The 22,640-nt window shown below is 38.4% G+C and overlaps 1 pseudogene; it reads right to left on the bottom strand.

Moving 5' to 3' along the window:
- Positions 1-6,666: 6,666 nt before the first annotated feature.
- Positions 6,667-20,800, bottom strand: LOC147376771 (T-cell surface glycoprotein CD1b-2-like; annotated as a pseudogene).
- Between the last annotated feature and the right edge of the window lie 1,840 nt (positions 20,801-22,640).

Here is a 22,640-nt window from a genome sequence, read left to right as displayed (position 1 = left end):
GAATATCATATATGAACACATATATGTGGAAGTTAGAAAAATGGTAAAGACGAACGTGTTTGCAAAGCAGAAATAGAGACACAGATGTAAAGAACAAATGTATGGATAGCAAGGGGGAAAGTGGGTGGGAGCAACTGAGAGATTGGGATTCACACATATACACTATTAATGCTGTGCATAAAATAGATAACTAATGAAAACCTATTGTATAGCACAGGGAAATCTAACTAATGCATTGTGGTGACCTGAATGGATAGGAAGTCCTAAAGGGAGGGAATATATGTATATGTATGTTGTTTCATAGAAACTAACACAACATTGTATAGCAACCATACTCCAATTTTTAAAAAACAGAAATGGAACAAACTTGGAGATTCCTGGTTTCTCCTCAAAGAATATACATAACAATATCTTTGAGAGCACCAGCAGAAAATAAGACCACCACACCAGATGGAGAATGCCAACACAGGCTGAGTAAAAGATTCGGGTATACCCCCTGTTACCTCACCACCAAAAAGAAGAAAAGTCTCACACCCAGCAGGCACAAATTTTGCCTATGAAAACATTTCCCTCAAAACCACAAAGAAGTTTGGGATTCTTGAGCACATCACCCATTGTTCTTGCTTGGCATTGTATAAACATATCTCTGCTTCAAACTCTGATGTTCAGGATTGTTTGACTTCGTTGTGCCTTAGGCACATGAACTTGTGTTCAGTAACAATTTTGGCAAGTCATCCAGAACTCTGTACCCAGAGCAAGTGAGTCAGAAGTAGCCCCTTTCCTGAGTTCCCAGGAGGTTTTGGGGCTCATTTTGCTCCAGGCATCTGGAAGAAATGTCCTTCCTGTCAGGGACAGGTGCCAGTAACCCCACAGCACAAGACTGTTTGAAGCCAGAAAATGTCTGGAGCCAGAGTCCACATTCAGTGTAATTTGGGGCTAAGTTGCTTCATCTTGCACAGGCTGGGAAATTCCTCCATTCCATATAGGCAACTTCCCTTGCAGGAACTGAGACACTCAGGTCTCCCTGAGAGCCACTCTGGGTATCTTCCCTATTAAGATCTGGGCCAATCTGTTTGGAGGCCTCCATCTGGGAGTGAAAGTCAAATTTTTAGATTACATTTCCTCTGATTTTCTGTCTATATGACCACAGCTTATTTGCTACCATATTTGTTGTTTGTATATGTGTGTGTCAGTACTTGCATTGGCCAGTTGGGATGTCTTTGGTGAGTAACAGTTCTCCCTATTACATTGGGCTTCACTTGAGGCAGAGCATTGGTTGAGGGTTTTCCTTTTTGGACTAGCCTTGGTCATTCATTCAGCTTCATCTCTGATGGGGCATTTGTTTTTCTGGGACTAGGGAACTGCAATCCTAGGAAAACTCTCTTCATTGCATTGGTATGCGCTTTGGCTATGAATAATTAGGTGTGAGTGATCAGAGCTCTATTCCAGCTTGTAGTTCCCCTAGGATATTTTTGCAAAAAATGGGGGGATCTTCAGCTCTGCTCCCATGAAAAAGAATTGGTATTTCTGTCCCCCTGTGCCTTGATGTAAATGTTCTATCAATGGTCTCAGGAACACATCTTATCTAGGCCATCTTTAATTCCTAACACTAAAAGTAGAAAAAGAGAGACAGGATGGGGGAGGTTTTTATAAACTCAAAGAAAAAAGCTGTGAGATCTCTGGTTTTGTCTTCACATGACAATTAGCTTGCAAATGAGTTCTAATTAATGGACTAAAAATAAATGCATACAAATTAAAAACTTCTACATATTTAGGAAATTGATCAGGATAACTCTTAGGTCCACATGATCTAGGAAATATTCCATACTGAATCAGCATCTGGTAGAAAAGCTAGCTTAAGTTTGTTGCTTTGATTTATATAGACATGTCTTTAGAGTCATTGCTGTTAAGTGTAATATTGCTGTTGTACCTAGTTTTATTAGAGATCAAACAAAATTTTATATGATTTGCAAATATATCAGCAAGGAAAATAACCTGATATGATGAAAATGGTGGTGGTTTAGTCACTAAGTCATGTCCAACATTTGCGATCCTATGGACATAATTCATCAGGATCCTCTGTCCATGGGATTTTCCAGGCAAAACTACTGGAGACAGTTGTCATTTCCTTCTCCAGGATCTTCCTGACCCAGGGATCAAATCTGCATCTCCTGCATTGACAGGCAGATTCTTTACCACTAGTGCCACCTGGGACACCCCATGATAAAAATGTTATTGAGTCGTGTCCAATTCTTTGTGACCCCATGGACTGCAGCATGCCAGGCTAATCCCTCATCACCTCCTGCAGTTCACCCAAGTTCATGAAGTTAATGCAAATGAAATGAGAGTGCTTCTAGGTAAATGCTGTAGAAATAAATTATGTTTGGAAATGTCTATCTAAAATAATCTTTCCAGATATTTGATAACTTGAAATTTTAGAATTTGGTAGTAAGGTAAGAATGTTGAGAACTGATGTTTCAGTCCTAGAAGAACCATGGGATGCCATGTACTATGAATACCAGGGAGGATGCTTCACCAAAGTTAGACCATTTTTGGCAGCCCAGTCAACCCTGAATGCTGCAGGACTCTGATTGGGGACCTAGATATGGACCAGAGAAATAATAATAATAATAGGCATGACTTGCTATATAAAGAGGGTATGGAAATTTAGAGACAAGGAAGCCATATTGTTGGTGTACAGCACAAGGTAAATGGTATAAGAACAGGAAGGAATTTTACTGTCTGGGTTGCTTCTGGACCCAGATGTAGTAAAATGATGTAAGTTATTGAATAGATAGATCACTCAAATAAAATAAGTTACTGAAATATTAACTAACAAACATTGGTTTCCTTTTGAAAAGAAAAGAAAACAAAGGACTATTATGAATATGTTTGGTGCCACCTCTATAAGAAAGCACACATTTTCAGAAATTACTGTTGCACTTTACATTTAGAAACCTACAGAATGCTAGTAGGAAAGACAGTTCATAACTGCTTCTTAGTTTTCACTAGGAAGTCCAGGAATCTACTTAAGCATGCAATTAAAGGTAGTAAATAGGGGAGACATTGTAATATGCCAGGAAAATTGAATCCATGTTTTCAATAAAAGAAGGCACAAGGAATGGAATGACATTTAGTTAAAGAGAAAAAGGACAATTTTTTCCTAGTACTGGAGGTTTCTAAATGGAAAAGAGCCAAAGTAATGAGGACCAAAGTGATATGGATAAACCCGTAGAAGGTTTGTGAAAGGAAACACTGAGAAGAATTGTCCTTGATCAGGATTCTCTAAGATTGGGTTGAATTTAGTTGGGTAAATGGATTTTGTTGGGATTGAGCTTAGGCAAGACTGAATTTGGTTTCTCTGTTAAGAGAATAGTTTTCTTGGAATGCTTCTTTTGATAACAGATTGTGTGAGTTTCTTTGTCTTTAAGTGATTTGTATTTGCCTTTGAAATCTTTTCATTTTAATTAAGTGTATAAGTATAGTTTGACAGATTCTAAATTTTGACCTCCAACTAACATTGAGATGCTTCAGAGGAATTCTGAGGCATCTAAGAGAAATACTGTATTAACCAGGAAAATCTGGTAAATTAAATTATATGGGAGTATGGTCAAGGAATGATGAACCTTCTCAGGTTATACTGTATAGATAAGTATTATTAATACAGATATTCTAAAAATTACATGAAATTTGTAAAAAGTTGTTATGTCCTCATAAAATGTTACCAGTCATAATTCTGCTTATTGTAATCAAATTTCTTTACCAATGACATTGTAATTAGGCATTTAACTGTGGACTTAAGTTTTTCTGTCATTTAAAGACACATATTGTTGTACTCTAATGCTTCTGCCAAAGTGCTTCATCTTGAAGTAGACTCATAGAAAGGAACTTTTGACAACTACAAGTCTCTGATAAATTTCAGATTATACCACTGAACTAGGTAAAAAATTAAAGAAACCTGGGGAAACCTGGTGGCTTCATAAAAGTTAATAAAAGAATTAGTTACTGAGTGAACTGGTGATTATGATCATAATGTTTATGGGGTATTTTGTCTGGAATATTATTGCTTTTGATCTATGTTTTCCAGATAAAAGTAAGCCCTTCCCCTCAAGCTACTATGACTTACAGCAATTAAGTAAAGTAGACCTCTATGGGTAGAATTGAAATACTGTTCTTTTCTCTCTGCCTGCTCCCTCCAGAAATTGGAGAGTGTTGGGTTCTGAGCAGCTTTATCTGGTGAATGTGGAAGACTATCTTCTGGCCTGTAGGAGACTCTTGCTGTCTTGCAAATTCAGTCTGAGACTCCTGAGGAGTTCCACAACATCCAGTGTGGAGGAGCCTATGTAGTCAATAGACTGGACTTATTTTGGAAATAAATTAGTCTTGATTTGGCCCTGTTTGATGGAAATAGGGTAATTAGAGACAAAAATATTGTTTTAATACATATTAAATTCTTGTTTTGTTGAAGTTACTATGTTAAGCACTCTTTTACCCTCATAGTCAGAAAGAAAAAAAAAGTTATCTCCTGGAGTTATCACAGAGTATAGCTACTCATGGTGTATAATACTGCTTGCTTTAAGTCTGTTGCCAAAAGCACATGTATAGTGCTTATGTGACAATGGATGTATACAAATGGGTGTAGTGGGTATATATAAAATCTTTCCCTATTAACATATCTCTGAGCTTGTTATCTGATCAGTTTTCCAAAATGTGAATAACTAAGTAAATATAAAGGAAATCTAGAACAAAGATACATAATCTACACCTGGGGCAAGTAGTTGAATCACCTCAACCTTGACAAATGCATATTTTGATCATCAACATTTTCTATTGAAAGACCTGTAATCAAAAGGGGAAATCTGCACATACTGAAGTAAGGGGAATTAGTCTGGTTTATACAATGCTTAACTTAACCTTTATTGACCAAACTGTCCTGTTTTGTGGCCTTTCAGATATGCATTGTACATCCACTTTGGTCACTGAAGACAAAAATACATTTAAAGTCAAAAAGAAAGTTACTGGTTCAGACATCCAAGGTAATACCAGGTGGTCATTGTGGATGTGATTTCAGATATGTTACTGTATTGTTGAGTTTTCTGAACTGTGTCAAACTTTGAAATTCCACTAGCCATTCTCAAAGCAGTGTCTGCTGGCAGCTGGTAGATGCAAATTTATGTTTTCAAGGTTTCTTCTGTATCAAATTTTTAGACAATAAGATTCTATAGATTGCTGCTGGCCAAAATCTTGGCCCTCTCTGCCCACTGAAGGCTGAATAAAAAATAGAGACAGTTTGGAGGAAATACAAAGGTGGCTTTAATTTTAAGCTGGCAGATAGGGGAACACAGTAGGCTCATGCCTCAAGAGCTGTGCCTGCCTCCCTGAGGAGTCTTGGGTGTGTGCATGCTCCATCGTATCCGACTCTTTGCAATCCCATGGACTATAACCCAACAGGCTCCATGCCTGTTGGGTTACATGGGATCTGTCCATGGGATTTTCCAGGCAAGAATTCTGGAGTGGGTTGCCATTTCCTTCTCCAAGACTTGGATTAGGGCCCTTATAAAAAAGACCCCAGAGAATTAGCTCACCTCTTCTGCCTTGTGAGGTTACAGTGAAAAGATGGTTATGAACCAGGCAGCAGGCCCCCACCAGACTTAGAACCTGACCATGTGAACACACATGGTTTGTTCCAGCTTCCCAACTTTTTAAACTTAAACTTCTGTTGAAATAATTTTCTTTGATGGGAGGAAAAGAGATAATTAACCAAATTTAAATAAAATCACCTGTAATGTTTCAATACTACTATTCAAAAGATACATGCTATGTTTAATTTGAAAAGCATATGTTACCAAAAAAAATGTCTGTAGCTTCTATCCCATTTTACTGTTATTTAGAAGTAATTCATTATTAGAAATACATATAATGGATAATTAGAGATAATATGATATTATAAACAATCAAAATGTTTAAATACTGAAGTCTCCAAAAAAAAAAAAAAAAAAAAAAGAATCCATTTACTTTTTAAAACCCTTTTTTAAAAGAGGCTTTTTAAAAAGATTTTATGAGTACTTCAAAATATTATTTCTGGGGGACTTTCCTGGTGGTCCAGTGGCTAAGACTCCAGCTCCCAATGCAGGTGGACCAGGTACAATCACTGACCAGTCAGAGAACCAGATCCCATGTGCAGCAACTAAGAGCTTGCAGGCCACAGCTAAGGATTCGTCATACTGCAACCAAGACAGAAGATCCCACATGCCACAACTAAGGCCCTGTGCACCAAATAAATAATTGTTTTAATTATTTTTAGAAAATCTCATTAATTCAGACAGTGCTAATGTGGATTTTGCTGTTTCCTGAATGCCAAGCCAAGATTAGCACTGGAATGTGGATGAGCTAGATAAACTAAAAGTATAAAGAAAGTCTCCTAAGGCCAAGAAATTACTTTTCAAACTATTTCTGAATATTTAAAAAAACCCACTTTTAAAGGAAGCTGTTTCAAGAATGCAATAATTATAAAGTATATATTATTAGCACATTTAAAATATTATGTAAGATATGGAATTCATTGTATGAATATATATGTTTGAAAATCTGTAATTTAGGCTTTCTACTAAAGACAGTGAAGTCACATTTCTCAATTCCCTCCACCCAAGACAAACTTCACTTCCATTATGGAGCTAGAAGAGAAAGGGAAAAAGAAAATTTATGATCTTACCATATTTTAATTGACTCTATCATAGCTACAATTGAACTGAGCCAGCAGAAAACATTAATAATAAAACTAAATATAATTACTACTCATTCAAATGCTCCAACTAAATTGAAATAAAGGCCCACATATAAATTCATTCATGTAGAACATGTATTCTTTTTATTAAGCTAAAATTAAGTTATTTCTCAGCAAGTAAATATTAAAAGAAATACTGCACATCTTTTAGGTTAATGGTTTAAACGAGCACTCTCTATTAGTACTAAATTTTAAAATGATTAATCACCACTCCAGGTACTTATCCTAGAACACATGCACAAAAACCATGTACTGATACAAGGATGTTCACTGTTAATAACAGCAAACGTACAGAAAAAAAGAAGGTTGAGTCAACCTTGACACCTTCATACTGTTAAATACTATACAACAGTTTAAAAGACTGTACAGATAGATCTATTTCTACAACCATGCAAAGGTCTCCAAGATGTAATGTAAAAGCAAGTTGCAAAAAAAATATTTACAATATGACATCATACATGCAGGTCACACACTCCTACAGCATTCCTATATTTACACATGTGCTTGTGAGAATTCAAAGGAAAATACCTAGAAGAATATTCAGGAAACAGAACATGTTACCTCTCTAAGGGTGTGTGTGTGAAACGAATGGAAGGAATCATAAGAATTTGTGCTTCATTTTTACAAGGAGAATGTACTCATGTCACTTGAGACACTAAAAAGCAGGAGGAAAGAAAAAAATGCCTGTTAACTTCTCTCAAATAATCACAAACCAGAACTATCAGGTGTAATGAGATTTCAATTTCTTTCATTGATTTTAAGTCAAAACCATTTGACTTAAAATCATTTAAATGACATTTATAGCATTTAAATGACATCAACAAATACCTAAAAGTGAAAAAAATGGTAAGAAAAAAAATTTAATGATGTTGTTTTGCCTTCAAATTAAAAATAAAAAAGAAAGAATAGAGTAATGATAAGACTGCAGAGGAAGGAAGAAAAAAGATTCTTACTAAATCCATCCACTTTTAGCTCAGGCGTGACCCAGAACCATGAGAAGTCTAGGGGATTATATAAGATGTGAGTTCAAAGTCAGGAGTCAGGGGTGAGGAACAAAGATGTTAGGATCTTGATTTCTTTCTCATGCCTCATTTCAAAGACAGTCATAGTCTGACATAAGTAATCCAATAATTGAGTCTGGCAGTTCAGTGGCTCAGCAGTCTTCTTTCTGATATGTAAAAAAGAACCATAAGAGGAAGTGTGTTGTGGAGGTAAGCACCAATACAGATATAGTTAGTCTAGAGTCAAAGGAAAATACGTGTGAAGTTTAGCTCCTGCTGAGTTTGGGGGCAGAAAAGCAAATAAACTTAGTTACAGACATTCAGAGTTAGGAGCAGTTAAAGTAAAGAAAACTAGGAATGTTCAGCCCTGCTCACTATTCTCTTTATCTTCTTTGTTCTCAGGAAAGGGAAAGAAAATAACTCATCCCTCCCCCTTTTCTTTTCTTTTCACTGCAATAAGATCACATGTTAGCAGAGAAAAAAAGAGACTTGTAATGACCAGTAGGTCTTATTCAGTCAGTTTGGTTCAGTCTCTCAGTCGTGTCTGACTCTTTGCAACCCCATGAACTGCAACACGTCAGGCTTCCCTGTCCATCACCAACTCCCGGAGCTTACTCAAACTCATGTCCATAGAGTCGGTGATGCCATCCAACCATCTCATCCTCTGTCATCCCCTTCTCCTCCTGCCTTCAATCTTTCCCAGTACCAGGGTTTTTTCAAATGAGTCAGCTCCTCACATCAGGTGGCCAACGTATTGGAGCTTCAGCTTCAGAATCAGTCCTTCCATTGAATATTCAGGACTGATTTCCTTTAGGATTGACTGGTTTGATTTCCTTGCAGTCCAAGGGACTCTCAAGCGTCTTCTCCAACACCACAGTTCAAAAGCATCAATTCTTTGGTGCTCAGTTTTCTTTATGGTCCAGCTCTCACATACATACATGACTACTGGAAAAACCATAGTTTTGACTAGACAGACCTTTGTCAGCAAAGTAATGTCTTTGCTTTTTAATATACTGTCTAGGTTGGTCATAGCTTTTCTCCCAAGGAGCAAGTGTCTTTTAATTTCATGGCTGCAGTCACTAACTGCAGTGATTTTCGAGCCCAAGAAAATAAAGTCTGTCACTCTTTCCATTGTTTCCCCATCTATTTGCCATGAAGTGATGAGACCGGATGCCATGATCTTAGTTTTCTGAATGTTGAGTTTTAAGCCAACTTCTTCACTCTCCTCTTTTGCTTTCATTAAGATAGCTCTTATTGTGTATTTATTAATATTAGTACCATATCAGAGATAAAAAGCTACTTATGTAACCAGGAGATGTTAATTTTAAACTCATGCTGGATCTGCTTCTGTCACTTTAACCCTCATCTTGCTGTTTTTGTTATTGTAGACATACATAATGGCCTGCCTCAGAGAGATAGCCTGAGTCTACCCACAAGTGAAGGACTGTAAGGAAGTGAAACTAACACATCCCCCTGCCTGAAGCTCACCATTCTAGAGGACATTTACAAGAAATGAATAGCCTTTTTACTTTGTTTTCTCACCTTCCACCCCATTTTTGATCCATAAAAGAACCTGGCATCCAGGCCTCTGACAAGATAGTTATTTTGAGGCACTAGCTTGCCATCTTCTCAATCAGCTGGCTCCCAAATAAAGTTCCTTCCTTCTCTCAATGCCATGGTCTTAAATTTATTGGCCTATCTGTCTGATGAGCAGAGCTAGCTTGGATGGTAAAGCTTAGATAAAAGACTGGATACAAGTCTCCCTAAGATGCTAGGTCCAGACTAAGTTTCATGTTTATTCTCTTGAATTCCTTAGGTAATGACATCTATTTTCTCTATTAAAGTCAGTTTTAACTGAGTCTGTTGCACCAAACTGGCAGGCTAAGGGATAGAGGGGTAATCATACCAGATGCAGATCCAGGACTTGGAACGCATGAATATTTCTAATTTGGTGTCCATTCCCCAAACTGAGGCAGGACTATGTCCTATTTCAGTAGGAAGTACCCAGAGTGGTTCCCCTCTCATTCCCTGAAAGATATGGGGAAGGTTGAAAGACAAGGGGCAATTGAAACCCAGTCCCCCTAAACCTGAGATCCTCTGCTGAGTTGATGATTATCCTTTATACTCAATACGTTATTTCCTTTCTTATCTAGCACTTGTTCTCAAGATTGAGAAGTTTAAGAAAAAAAAAAGCAGGAGGGATTGAAACAGAGCAAGATCTTATGAGACCATCCTGGGCATGAAAGCCTTTCTTTTTTTTTTTTTTTTTGGGGGGGGGGGTGGGGCACTCATCCGGTATCTGAACTGAAAGCCTTTCTGTCTCCCACTTCTTTTTTGTAGAAATTACTCCTTCAAACAGTTGCTAATCAGGAAAAGAAGGGAAAGAAGAAGCAAAGGAGGAGCAATCAAGAAACAACAGGGTGACCTTGGGGAAGAGTCCTGGTTTCTGCTTAAGCAATAATATACCAATATCTTTGAGTTCTTCTATAGGAAATAAAGCTCCCATCCCAGGGGGAGTATACCAACTTCAGGCTAAGCAGATGACTCCTGGAATCCCACCCTGTACTTCACCACCAATCAATCAGAATAAAGTCACACCCTGCAGCCCTTACCCCAAATATTGCATATGAAACCTTTTCCTCCAAAATCATCCACGTGTTTGGAACTTTGAGCATGAGCCTCCCGTTCTCTTTGTTTGGCCCTGAAAAAACTTTTCTCTTCTCCAAAATGTGATGTTTCAGCTTACCTAACCTCACTGTGCACTGGGCACACAAACTTGTGTTCTATAGTACTATTATTTGTATGACCTTCTTTTCAGTAGCGCTTGACCTTTGGTGTGACCACTTCTGGCACAGAGTTCTTCAAACCTTTGGAATTTCCTAAGTGTTGAAAATAATCAAGCTATTGTCTGTTAAATAATGAAGTGACCTTGGAAACTACCTTTATGACCCTCCTAAATAAACCTTGAATTGAATTCTATAACTGATAGTTCAATTTGCCTATGTAATGAAGTCTCCATAAACAACCCCTAAGAATGATGTTCGGAGAGCTTTCAATTTGATAAACACGTTGAGATACAGGAGAATAGTAGGCTTAAAGTGGTGCAGAAACATCATTACCTTACCCCATATCTTATCTGACACATCTCTTCCATCTGGCTGTTACAGTCCTTTTATAATATGTGATCTAATAAGTAAATATTTTTCTGAGTTCTGTGAGATACTCTAAAAAAAAATCAAATCTAAAAAGAAGGTCATGGGAACTTCCAATCTATTTGTGATTGGTAAGTCTGATTGCCCTCCACAGTCTTGTAGGTCTGAATCCTTAACCTGCGGAATCTGACAGTATCTTCAGGTAGATAGTGTCAGAATTGAGTTGAATCACAGGACCCTTAGCTATTCTGTTGTAGCCACACGTTCCAGGAAACAAACTCACTCAGAAAGACAGTGCAGATAATGGAGTGCAGTTTATTACACCCGCGGGACCAAAGCAGAGTCTCCTCTTAGCCAAGGACCCTGACCAGTTTTTGTGAAAACCTTATATACTCTAAGTGTACATGCACAAACCCACCTCCCCAAACTCCCTGACAATCAAAATTAACCCATGATTCATATGTCTTAAGCCCAGGTAGTTAACAGTGGACAATTATCAATAGGCCTGTGGTCATACCCCAATAAGCATAATAGAATGTATGATTCAATTCGGTTACACAGATAATTAGGGTATTCTTTTAGTAAAGGAAGACCCCTGGCGCTCTTCCTTCCTGGGGCCTGGATTTCCAGTTGGTATGTCATTTCCATAGATACTGGGCATACAGCTCAAAGTCCACAGTCCGGCCCAAGCTGGAGTCCTACTTTCAAGATAGGGCCTGTTCTGTTTCCTCCTTCAATTCCAAAGTGTTTCTTGTTGGACGTGTGGAAAAATCGTCTCATTCATAAACTGGAACTTTGTGAGCAGAATCCTTGAATCACAACAAAATAAATGCAAAGAGAGTAGAAGGAAGGAGATAATAAAGAAAATGATATGATCATAGCAATAACCCCCACATTAAGACTCCCTCAGGATCCAGTGGTCAAGAATCCACCTTGAAATGCAGGGGATGTGGGTTAGATCCCTGCTGGGGAATAAGATCCCACATGCTGTGGAGTAACTAAGCCCATGTGCTGCAACTACTGAGCCCATGTGCTGCAACTACTGAGCCCATGATACAACTAGCAAATAAATAAAAATACTAAAAATGGAAAAAAGAAAGAAAGAACAAACAAACCAAAATGTAATTATTGAAATAATGTATAAAATTGGTAATCTCAATTATCAAAGAAGAGAGAACCAATTTTTAATTTCTGGTTTTAAAAAGGGGAATACATAATTGTGAATTCTATCCATATTAACGTGATAAAAAGAAGATATGTGCAAGCCAACAGTAAGTCAGAAATTTGAACAACTTAGACAAATCCTTTAAAACCTAAATTACCAAAGAAGACACAAAGAGAAATAAATGATTTGAAAAGAGCTCTTTTTATTTAAAAAAATTATCTGTGAAATTTAAAACTCCCTCCCCTCTAAAAAATTTCCAACACCTGAGTCTTCACTACTGAATTTTATTGACTACTCATGTAAAAAATAAGTATATAACAGAAACCATCCATGAGAACAAAAACAGAGGACAGAATTCTTAACATGTTTTAGGAGGGAGAAATCTTCAACTTACCAAAGAAATTATAAGACCTAAAAAAGCATTATGAACAAAATGAAATATAATTTTCCACATAATACATTATGAACAAGACAGATAAGTTACAAAAACAAAATTTTGTTTTACCATTTGAGAATCAATGTATACTCATGACATTAAAGGAAAAAAAATATGTAAGATGTTTTGTCATTTCACTATAAACTCTAATGAAATTCAATAGTCATCCATAATAATAATGATAATAAAAAAATTAACAACTTTGAAAGTGATAAATCTGATTAAAAGTATATATAAACACATTAATTATCATAGCTAATATTAGCTCTTGAATTATTCTTATCCAATACAAATAAAAAGAGAAGGATGCCAGCTGTCAATTCTATTCATCAGTGTACTGGTCTTTATAACAAGTGCCATTGGGCAAGAATATGCAATAAAAGATAGTGTGAAGATTGAAAAGAAACAACTGGAATTTTCACATTTAAACCTGTCATAAGAGTGCACATCAAAATTCCAAAAAGACATACAGATTAAGGGTTAAACTTAATAAATTAATTTAACACAGATACTGGAAACAGGACAAAATATTTTTAACATATTCCTATATATTAGAAAGAAAAATCACACAAACACATCAGAAGCACACAAGCTCTCAAATAAAAAGAGTTGAGGAGCCCTTATAGTCTGAGACTGAAGATCTATTACAGAAAGTCAATCATCCAGAGGTCATAAAGTCATGAATAAATTAAAGTTTTCCAAGGTAAGGACACTTAGAGGAAGGTAAGGACACAAGTCCAAGAAACTACCTTTGAGGAATGTGACTTGGCAGAGGGAGGAGAATAAGAAGAATAAAGAAAACAAAGATAAAGAATAAAAAGGATGTGAAAAAGCTGTTGCAAGGCATCAGAAAGCAGAGTAATATCAGAATTTTTAAGCAAGTAAATATTCTAACTCAGTCCTTTTAAAAGGAAAATGAAATCTATTGTGCTAATATAACTAAAATATCCCGAGATAGGTTGGTCTCCAGATCTGGTCTTTGATGCTGTCATCATTCTGTTCTATTTGTGAGCTTCATTCCTGAGCCAGTTTACCTATGGAACAAAATTCAATAGCAACTTTGAGACTTGAAGAAATCATACTATCCAGTTGAAGAGTCCCTTCTTCTTCAACCAGCAAATTTGCTTCATTTAAATGGGATCACCAATTATTCCAACTAAGTGATGATGGGGGAGATGAAATTCTGTATATCATCTCAGACCCTAGTTTTCATCTGGAATCAATTTTGCCCCCTAGGAACATTTGGAAATATCTGAAAATATATTTGGTTATTATAACTGGGAAGGTGCTACTGGCATCCAGTGAGTAGAGGGCAGGGGTGCTGCTAAAAATCCTATGGTTTATTGAACAATCCTCCATAACAAAGAATTATCCAGCCCCAAATATCAATAGCTCAAAGCTTAAGATATTTTTAGGCAAGAGGTTCTTAAAATTAAATGTGCATTGGAATAACCTAACAGGCTTATTAAAATACAGCATTCTAGTTCTCTTTCCAGGATTTTCTGAGCTCTAGAGTGGGGCCTGTAAATGTTTTTATCTAACAATCTCACAGGTTCTACTGCTGCTTGTGGTCCATAGCTCACAATCCAAGAAGTACACCAATCAGAACCCTGGCCTTAGCTGAAACTGTAGTGAAGCACAGGTAAGTATGCATACCCTATAAGATGATTTGGGGTTTAATGCATCCTAGAGAAATAACAGGTTGTGCTAATTGATGAGGGGGAAAAAAAAAAAAAAATATATATATATATATATATATATATATGCTTTCATCCATTTCCTACCATGACCAAATCCTAAAGTCTGTTTTGTCCTAGTATAATTGGGTGGCAGGACTGCTTCTAGTACCTCTGGCTCACAATTTCTCCCCTCTTCCACTTTCCTACTGTTTTAATTAAATGAGTTTGGACTTTTTAAATGAGGTTTCTAGAAAATTATGGAATAAGCAAAATAATCAATAAACATAAACAAAGGTCAACGATAAAGTGAAGTCACTCAGTCGCTCAGTCGTGTCCAAGTCTTTGCGACTCCATGGACTGTCGCCTATCAGGCTCCTCAGGCGACAGTCCATGTTGGCGACAGTCCATGTAGGCAACAGTCCATGGCGTTTTTCAGGCAAGAATACTGAAGTGGGTTGCCATTTCCTTCTCCAGGGGATCTTCCTGACACAGGGATCGGACCTGGGTCTCCTGCATTGCAGGCAGACACTTTACCATCTGAGCCACAGGGAAGCTGGATAAAACTGACTTGTTAAAGCAAAGATAAATGTTTCTGAGAGCAAGTAAAGCCCTCTTGACCCTTTGCTTGAAGATTTCACAACCCATTTCCACTATTACCCTTCAACCATCCTGCCTGTCACTCATTCTAACTGGTAAATGAGAAACACGATCCTTTCTTGATTAATCTCTATTGTAAACCACAGTTGTAGTATGGACAGAGCTGATTTCCTTGAAAGGAGTTCAAGGTAGAAACAAGGAGAGCACAGCATTTTTTCCCTATATGTGAATATTTTAGTAGAAATATTTAGAAGAAAATAGAGAATATGAAGTCAAGAGGAAAAAAAGTGAAGAGATGACTTGGGGGGCGGGGCGGGGGAAGACTAGTAATGTGGCAGTTATAGCAACTCATATTATTTTACTAAAGAAAAACATAAGAGATCTTGCCAGGGATCCACAGAGAGCAAGCTCTTCTCTCAAGTAACTGATAAGGAGAAACAAAAGAAAAACAAAAAGAACTGTCAAATTCTGGATACAGAGTAAAGTGGATCTCTGCAGTACCAGTCAAAGGAGGCTCTCCTTTCACTGTAGCACTAAGGAAGGCTTTCTGGAGTAAAAGCTGCTCGGCTGACCCTCATGGTTAGAAAAGCAATCTACAGATTCAACGCAATCCTTATCAAGCTACCAATGGCATTTTTCACAGAGCTAGAACAAATAATTTCACAATTTGTATGGAAATACAAAAAACCTCGAATAGCCAAAACAATCTTGAGAAAGAAGAATGGAACTGGAGGAATCAAACTGCCTGACTTCAGGCTCTACTACAAAGCCACAGTCATCAAGACAGTATGGTACTGGCACAAAGATGGAAATATAGATCAATGGAACAAAATAGAAAGCCCAGAGATAAACCCCATGCACCTATGGACACCTTATCTTTGACAAAGGAGGCACGAATATACAGTGGAGAAAAGACAATCACTTTAACAAGTGGTGCTGGGAAAATTGATCAACCAACCACTTGTAAAAGAATGAAACTAGAACACTTTCTAACACCACACACAAAAATAAACTCAAAATGGATTAAAGATCTAAATGTAAGACCAGAAACTATAAAACTCCTAGAGGAGAACATACGCAAAACACTCTTTGACATAAATCACAGCAGGATCCTCTATGACCCACCTCCCAGAATATTGGAAATAAAAGCAAAAATAAACAAATGGGACCTAATTAAAATTAAAAGCTTCTGCAAAACGAAACTCTAAGCAAGGTGAAAAGACAGCCTTCAGAATGGGAGAAAATAATAGCAAATTAAGCAACTGACAAAGAATTCATCTCCAAAATACACAAGCAACTCCTGCAGCTCAATTCCAGAAAAATAAATGACCCAATCAAAAAAATGGGCCAAATAACTAAACAGACATTTCTCCAAAGAAGACATACAGATGGCTAACAAACACATGAAAAGATGCTCAATATCACTCATCAGAGAAATGCAAATTAAAATAACAATGAGGTACCATTTCACGCCAGTCAGAATGGCTGCTATCCATAAGTCTACAAGCAATAAATGCAGGAGAGGGTGTGGAGAAAAGGGAACCCTCTTACACTGTTGGTGGGAATACAGACTAGTACAGCCACTATGGAGAACAGTGTAGAGATTCCTTAAAAAACTGGAAATAGAACTGCCATACGACCCAGCAATCCCATTGCTGGGCATACACACTGAGGAAACCAGAAGGGAAAGAGACACGTGTACCCCAATGTTCATCGCAGCACTGTTTATAATAGCCAGAACATGGAAGCAACCTAGATGTCCATCAGCAGACGAATGGATGAGAAAGGTGTGGTACATATACACAATGGAATATTACTCAGCCATTAAAAAGAATACATTTGAATCAGTTCTAATGAGGTGGATGAAACTGGAGCCTATTATACAGAGTGAAGTAAGTCAGAAAGAAAAACACCAATACAGTATACTAATGCATATATATGGAATTTAGAAAGATGGTAATGATAACCCTGTATGTGAGACTGCAAAAGAGACATAGATGTATGGAATAGTCTTTTGGACTCTGTGGGAGAGGGTGAGGGTGGGATGATGTGGGAGAATGGCATTGAAACATGTATATTATCATATGTGAAACGAATCACCAGTCCAGGTTTGATGCATGATACAGGATGCTCAGGGCTGGTGCACTGGGATGACCCAGAGGGATGGGATGGGGAGGGAGGTGGGAGGAGGGTTCAGGATGGGGAACATATGTACACCCGTGGTGGATTCATGTCAATGTATGGCAAAACCAATACAATATTGTAAAGTAATTAGCCTCCAATTAAAATAAATAAATTTATATTTTAAAAATAATAAAAGTAAAGAAAATCATCCAAAGAGAGTGGAATTATACTTAAAATGTTCAGCAGCTCTGCAAATACAATTATCTCAGCGTAATCATAGTTACTTCATTTTAACAAATCACATTTCAGCAGAAACAGACAAAAAATTTAAATAAGAAGTCAAAGTGATAACACCATGAAGTCATGTACCTCATTTCACTTATTTCAAGGTATATTCTTTCTTACCTATCACATCTACAAAATCTCAGTGGATCCTACTATTGATATTGTCTCATAAAAATAATTTTATTTATGTTTCTGCTAGTGCATAAATTATTATTCATCTTAAAGCCTACAAGAACACTGATTTAATCAAATGTGATGATTATTTGTTGAAATATGATTAAATTGAAACCTAAGCTGATAACTTGAGTTTCTGGGTTCCTGGATATTTATTCCAAATGGAAAAGGAGACATGGTCAGGGCTCACAAGATATTCTGATATGACCTGTTAAGAACACAAGCAAAAAATTGCTCTTCTTGAGAGATATTTGTATGCCATGTTCATAGCAGTGTTATACACAATAGCCAAAAGGTGGAATCAACCCAAAAGTCTATTGAGAGATGAGCAGGTAAACAAAACAGCCATTAAAAGGAAAGAAACTCTAATACACTCCACCACACAAATGAATTATGAAGATATAATGTTAAGTAGAATAAGCCATTAGCAAAAAACACAAATGATTTCAATTCTATGAGGTACCACGGGTAGATAGATTCATATAGACAGAAAGTGGAATGGTGATTGCCAGAGCCTGAGGGAGAAAGGATTGGGGAATGTGATTTAATGGAAGAGACTTTTAGTTTTTCAAGATGAAAAAAGTTCTAGAGATTGGCTGCATAAAACATGTATGTACCTAATACAACTAAACTACACATTTTTAAATGGCTAGTGCAGTAAGTTTTATGTCATGTATATTTTACCGTTTTTTTTTTTTTTTTTTTAGATTTACCTACAAATGAGAATTGGAGAAGAAAGGAAAATGATCTAGTGGAAATATTGAGACTAAAGGGACATAATAGTAATAGATAAAATGGAAGGAAAGAGTAAAAGGATGAACAGAAAAGAAAGGTCAAAAAAAGAAAATTCACCAGCACCTCCAAACCATATCAAAAGGATCAAGGAAGGCAATATTATTGCCACAAGTATCAAGCCAATGGATGTGGAGCACCCTGGCAATTGGGAGAAGACCAAAATAATAGCACTTCAAACCCCTTCTCTAGTTCTCCAGGCCTTCTTGCCCACCTGAATGTCAACACAACCATGACCTATTCTGGATGCATTGGCATCTCTGGTTCCCTTTCTCATATTCCCAGAGGTCTCATACTCACAACCACCCTTAGTCTCTCCTTCTTGCCACATCCCACCCAGACTACAGTCTTTCATTCTTATCTATTGTGTAGTTTAAAACAGCTATTTTCATACCTCTGGCACTGTAGTCCTAGAAATAAATCTTAAACTCTGACTCTCTCTCTGTCTCCCTGAATCTCTCTCTTTCCTCCCTGTCTTTCCTTTCTCCATGCCTGTCTTCCTCCCTCCATTCTTCTCTCATCCATCAAATCCTTTCCCTTTCTTTGTTCCCCTCTCTGTTCTTCAGGACCATTTCCTCCCATCCCCAGTCGGGCCCCAGTTCCTTCTCACCCCAGTACAGGATGATGTCCTGGTCTCCTAGACTGCTGTGCTTCACTCAGCAACTCAGGCCAGCTGCCTCCCCAGCCACCACATCCAGGGTTACTAAGAGATACCAAGTCCAGTCTGCATTGAGCATGATGTCTCCTTGCTGAGTGCCAGGCTGCTCCTGCTCACCCCTCACCCACATCACCCGCACAGGTTTGGTGTAGAATCCTGAGACATGGCACACCAGCAGTAGGCGGCCAGGCCCGGGAATGGGGCCACTGGACAGCCAGGCCTCAGGCTTCACTGGGGTAGGGAGCAACAGTAAGAATGTCAGATTATGACTCTAACTCAGAGCATACTAACTCAGAAATTTGGACAGTTACCTCTTCCACTTCCATGGGAACCAAATCATTTATTAATTAACCCCTCTCTACTTAGGTACTTCCCACTTTTGAATTTAAAGGAAGTAGTGGGAGGTGAAATAGAAAAGTCTTGTAGAGAGAACAAGACTAACCTTGCCTCTGCAGTTCTGCCTTTCCTGCGTTGAGAACACCCAGGATATTGAGGACAGGTTTCTGACATGAGCCTCTCAATGATATTGGAGATGCCTGGATACTGAGTCATGCGTGCACAAAACTTCTGCCCCCTGCTGCCACTGTCTGGTGCAGACACACAGGAATGATTCTGGATCCTCACAAAATCCAGTCCTCCTATAGCTCCTCTCAAAGAGCTTCCTATGGCCTTCCCAGAATGCAACCCACAGCTTTCTATCACCTGGATCACAAAGGGGTCTGTGTAAAGGAAAACAGAAGTGAACTTAGTAAAATGCAAACAATGAAAAGAAGGATGGGGAAAAGGCATAGGACTTTAGTTTTCAGTGGCGAGAAAGGTCTGATGTGAAATGATAACTCAAAAACCAATTGCAGTATTCGGGACTTTTCAGAAAGAAGAGCACTGAGGAGAGGTATGCATATCATAAATGGTATGGTTAGGCTCTTTTAAGGATGTACAATAGACAGGAAGGGAGAAGAGGGGCAACGTGTGATGGAGTCAGAAGTGCAGCATTCCATGGTGTAGGGAATGGTTACATGTAGAGAAGGGATTGGGCAACAGATGCTTGAAGACGTTGATTAGAAGAGTAGGAAGTCACACTTTACATCACTTGGGCATGAAGTAGAAAAAGGAGGCTCTTCCTTGGAGTTTTAGAGAAGCAAGTTACATGCAAGCAAACCAGGAAATGGCTACAAAGGAGGAAATTCATGTGTCACACAAGAATGCAAGAAATAGGAAGAATCTGTGAGACTGGGTGGATATGTGGAGTCAGAGGCCGGAGACTATTCTAGACAAGTGTGTACATGCAGTTGGATAAAGAGGGGAAAGGAGAGTAATAGCCTGAACCAAGGGAGAGAAAAGTCATTGAGAGTGTCTTCAGGTCAGAGGACTGTACTCACATTCCAACGAGAATTCATTAATGTGGTTCTGCACTTCCTGGATGAATCCGATGAAGTAGACTCAAAACAGGTCCTCCAATTTAGTCATCTCCTCATCACTGAAGTTGCTTTTGGACCAGGGTTTCAGGAAAATGTCAGTGCCCGAGTCACTCTCCCAGCCATGAAGCTGCAAGTCATCCAACCAGCCTAAGCCTTGATTTGAACCCAGGTTCTTTTGGCATAGGCCGAAATCTGGTTGAGATAGAAGGTGGTTGGCTCCTGGAACACTGTAGAAGGATAAGAAGAGTGAGGGAAAATGTAGAATCAGGATGGAATGAAAAAGAACCCAGAGTCTGAACAACAATATAGAGCTTGAAACAGTTTCCTGCCCCCAAAGCTTCTGGTTCCATCCCCAGCCTCCAGAATAGAGGAGAGGGCTGGAGACAGCAGAGCCCAGACCCATCATGGTAGGTGCAGCATGCTTTTATGCAGAACCCCTGCACCTGTGCTGAGAGCAACCAGAGTTACTCTTACCGCCCTCATTGTTACTACCCGGGATGATAAACACTAGTAACAGAGTAGTAGAAGCAGCATTTCATTGGGAAGTAGAATTTCTAACTCTCTGAGCTTGTATTTAATCTCTAATTTCAGCACACCTTTCCCCCAGAATTCTAAAGTGACTTCATGTTTTCCCCAACTGACAAATCTCTGGCCTACGTTGCACACCACAGAAAAACTATATCTCCCACTGCTCTCTAGACTCCCACTCTGCCTCTCATTTCACTCCTCGGTCTCAGCCTCCTTTATAGTTACCACCTTGGAAAGGCTCCCATGTGATATTGAAAAGTTATTTCACCTTCCCAAACTTTTATTTTCATATCCATTAAATAGGAGGCTGTTGATGGGTGGGGCTGTGTTCCCTCCCTGCTATTTACCTGGGACCAAACTATGGTGGAGGTAATGAAGATAATGGCGACCTCCTTCAGAAGGTCCCATGCATGCACTGCTGCACTCAGTACCCTCAACCCTGTAGCAGGCCACCGTCAACCCATGCTTCCACCAGAGTCTCCTGGACACTTATGGGCAAGGCTGGGTCAGTCTCTTGTGGGGTCACTGCTCCTTTTTCCTGGGTCTTGGTGCACACAAGGCTCTGTCTGTGCCCTCAAAGAGTCTGTTTCCCAGTCCTTCAGACTTAGATTGAAGAAAGATGTCAGTCCTTCAGACTTAGACTGAAGAAAGTAGGGAAAACCACTAGACCATTCAGATATGACCTAAATCAAATCCCTTACAATTATACAGTGGAAGTGAGAAATAGATTCAAGGAATTAGATCTGATAGACAGAGTGCCTTAAGAAATATGGATGAAGATTCATGACATGGTACAGGAGGCAGGGATCAAGAACATCCCCAAGAAAAAGAAATGCAAAAAGGCAAAATGGTTGTCACAGCTATTTCACAAATAGCTGTAAAAAGAAGAGAAGTGAAAGACAAAGGAGAAAAGGAAAGATATACCCATTTGAATGCAGAGTTTCAAACAATAGCAAGGAGAAATAAGAAAGTCTTCCTCAGTGATCAATGAAAAGAAATAGAGGAAAACAATAGAATGGGAAAGACTAGAGATCTCTTCAAGAAAATTAGAGATACCAAGGGAACATTTCATGCAAAGAGGGGCACAATAAAGGACAGCAATGGTATGGACCTAACAGAAGCAGAAGATATTAAGAAGAGGTAGCAAGAATACACAGAAGAACTATACAAAAAAGATCCTTATGACCCAGATACTCATGATGGTGTGATCACTTACCTAGTCAGACATCCTGGAAAGCGAGTCAAATGGGCTTTAGGAAGCATCACTACAAACAAAGCTAGTGGAGGTGATAGAACTCCAGCTGAGCTATTTCAAATCCTAAAAGATGATGCTGTGAAAGTGCTGCACTGAATATGCCAGCAAATTTGGAAAACTCAGCAGTGGCCACAGGACTGGAAAAGGTCAGTTTTAATTCCAGTTCCAAAGAAGGGCAATGACAAAGAATGCCTACACTCTAGTAAAATAATACTCAAAATTGTCCAAGCCAGGTATGTGAACCATGAATTTCCAGATGTTCAAGCTGGTTTTAGAAAAGGCAGAGGAGCCAGAGATCAAATTGCCAACATCCATTGGATCATTATAAAAGCAAGAGAGTTCCAGAAAAACATCTACTTCTGCTTTTTTGACTACGCCAAAGCCTTTGACTTTTTGGATCACAACAAACTGTGTAAAATTCTTAAAGAGATGGGAATAAAAGACTACCTAGCTTGCCTCTTGAGAAATCTGTATGCAGGTCAGGAAACAACAGTTAAAACTGGACATGAAACAACAGACTGGTTCCAAATAGGAAAAGGAGTATGTCAAAGCTGTATATTGTCACCCTGCTTATTTAACTTACATGCAGAGT

Source organism: Bos grunniens, chromosome 3, assembly GCF_055505025.1.
Source record: "Bos grunniens cultivar Pamir isolate PY7600 chromosome 3, Bosgru_T2T1.0, whole genome shotgun sequence".
Taxonomy (NCBI): Eukaryota; Metazoa; Chordata; class Mammalia; order Artiodactyla; family Bovidae; genus Bos; species Bos grunniens.
Note: the sequence above shows the minus strand (reverse complement) of the source record. Positions and strands in the feature narration are given on the sequence as shown.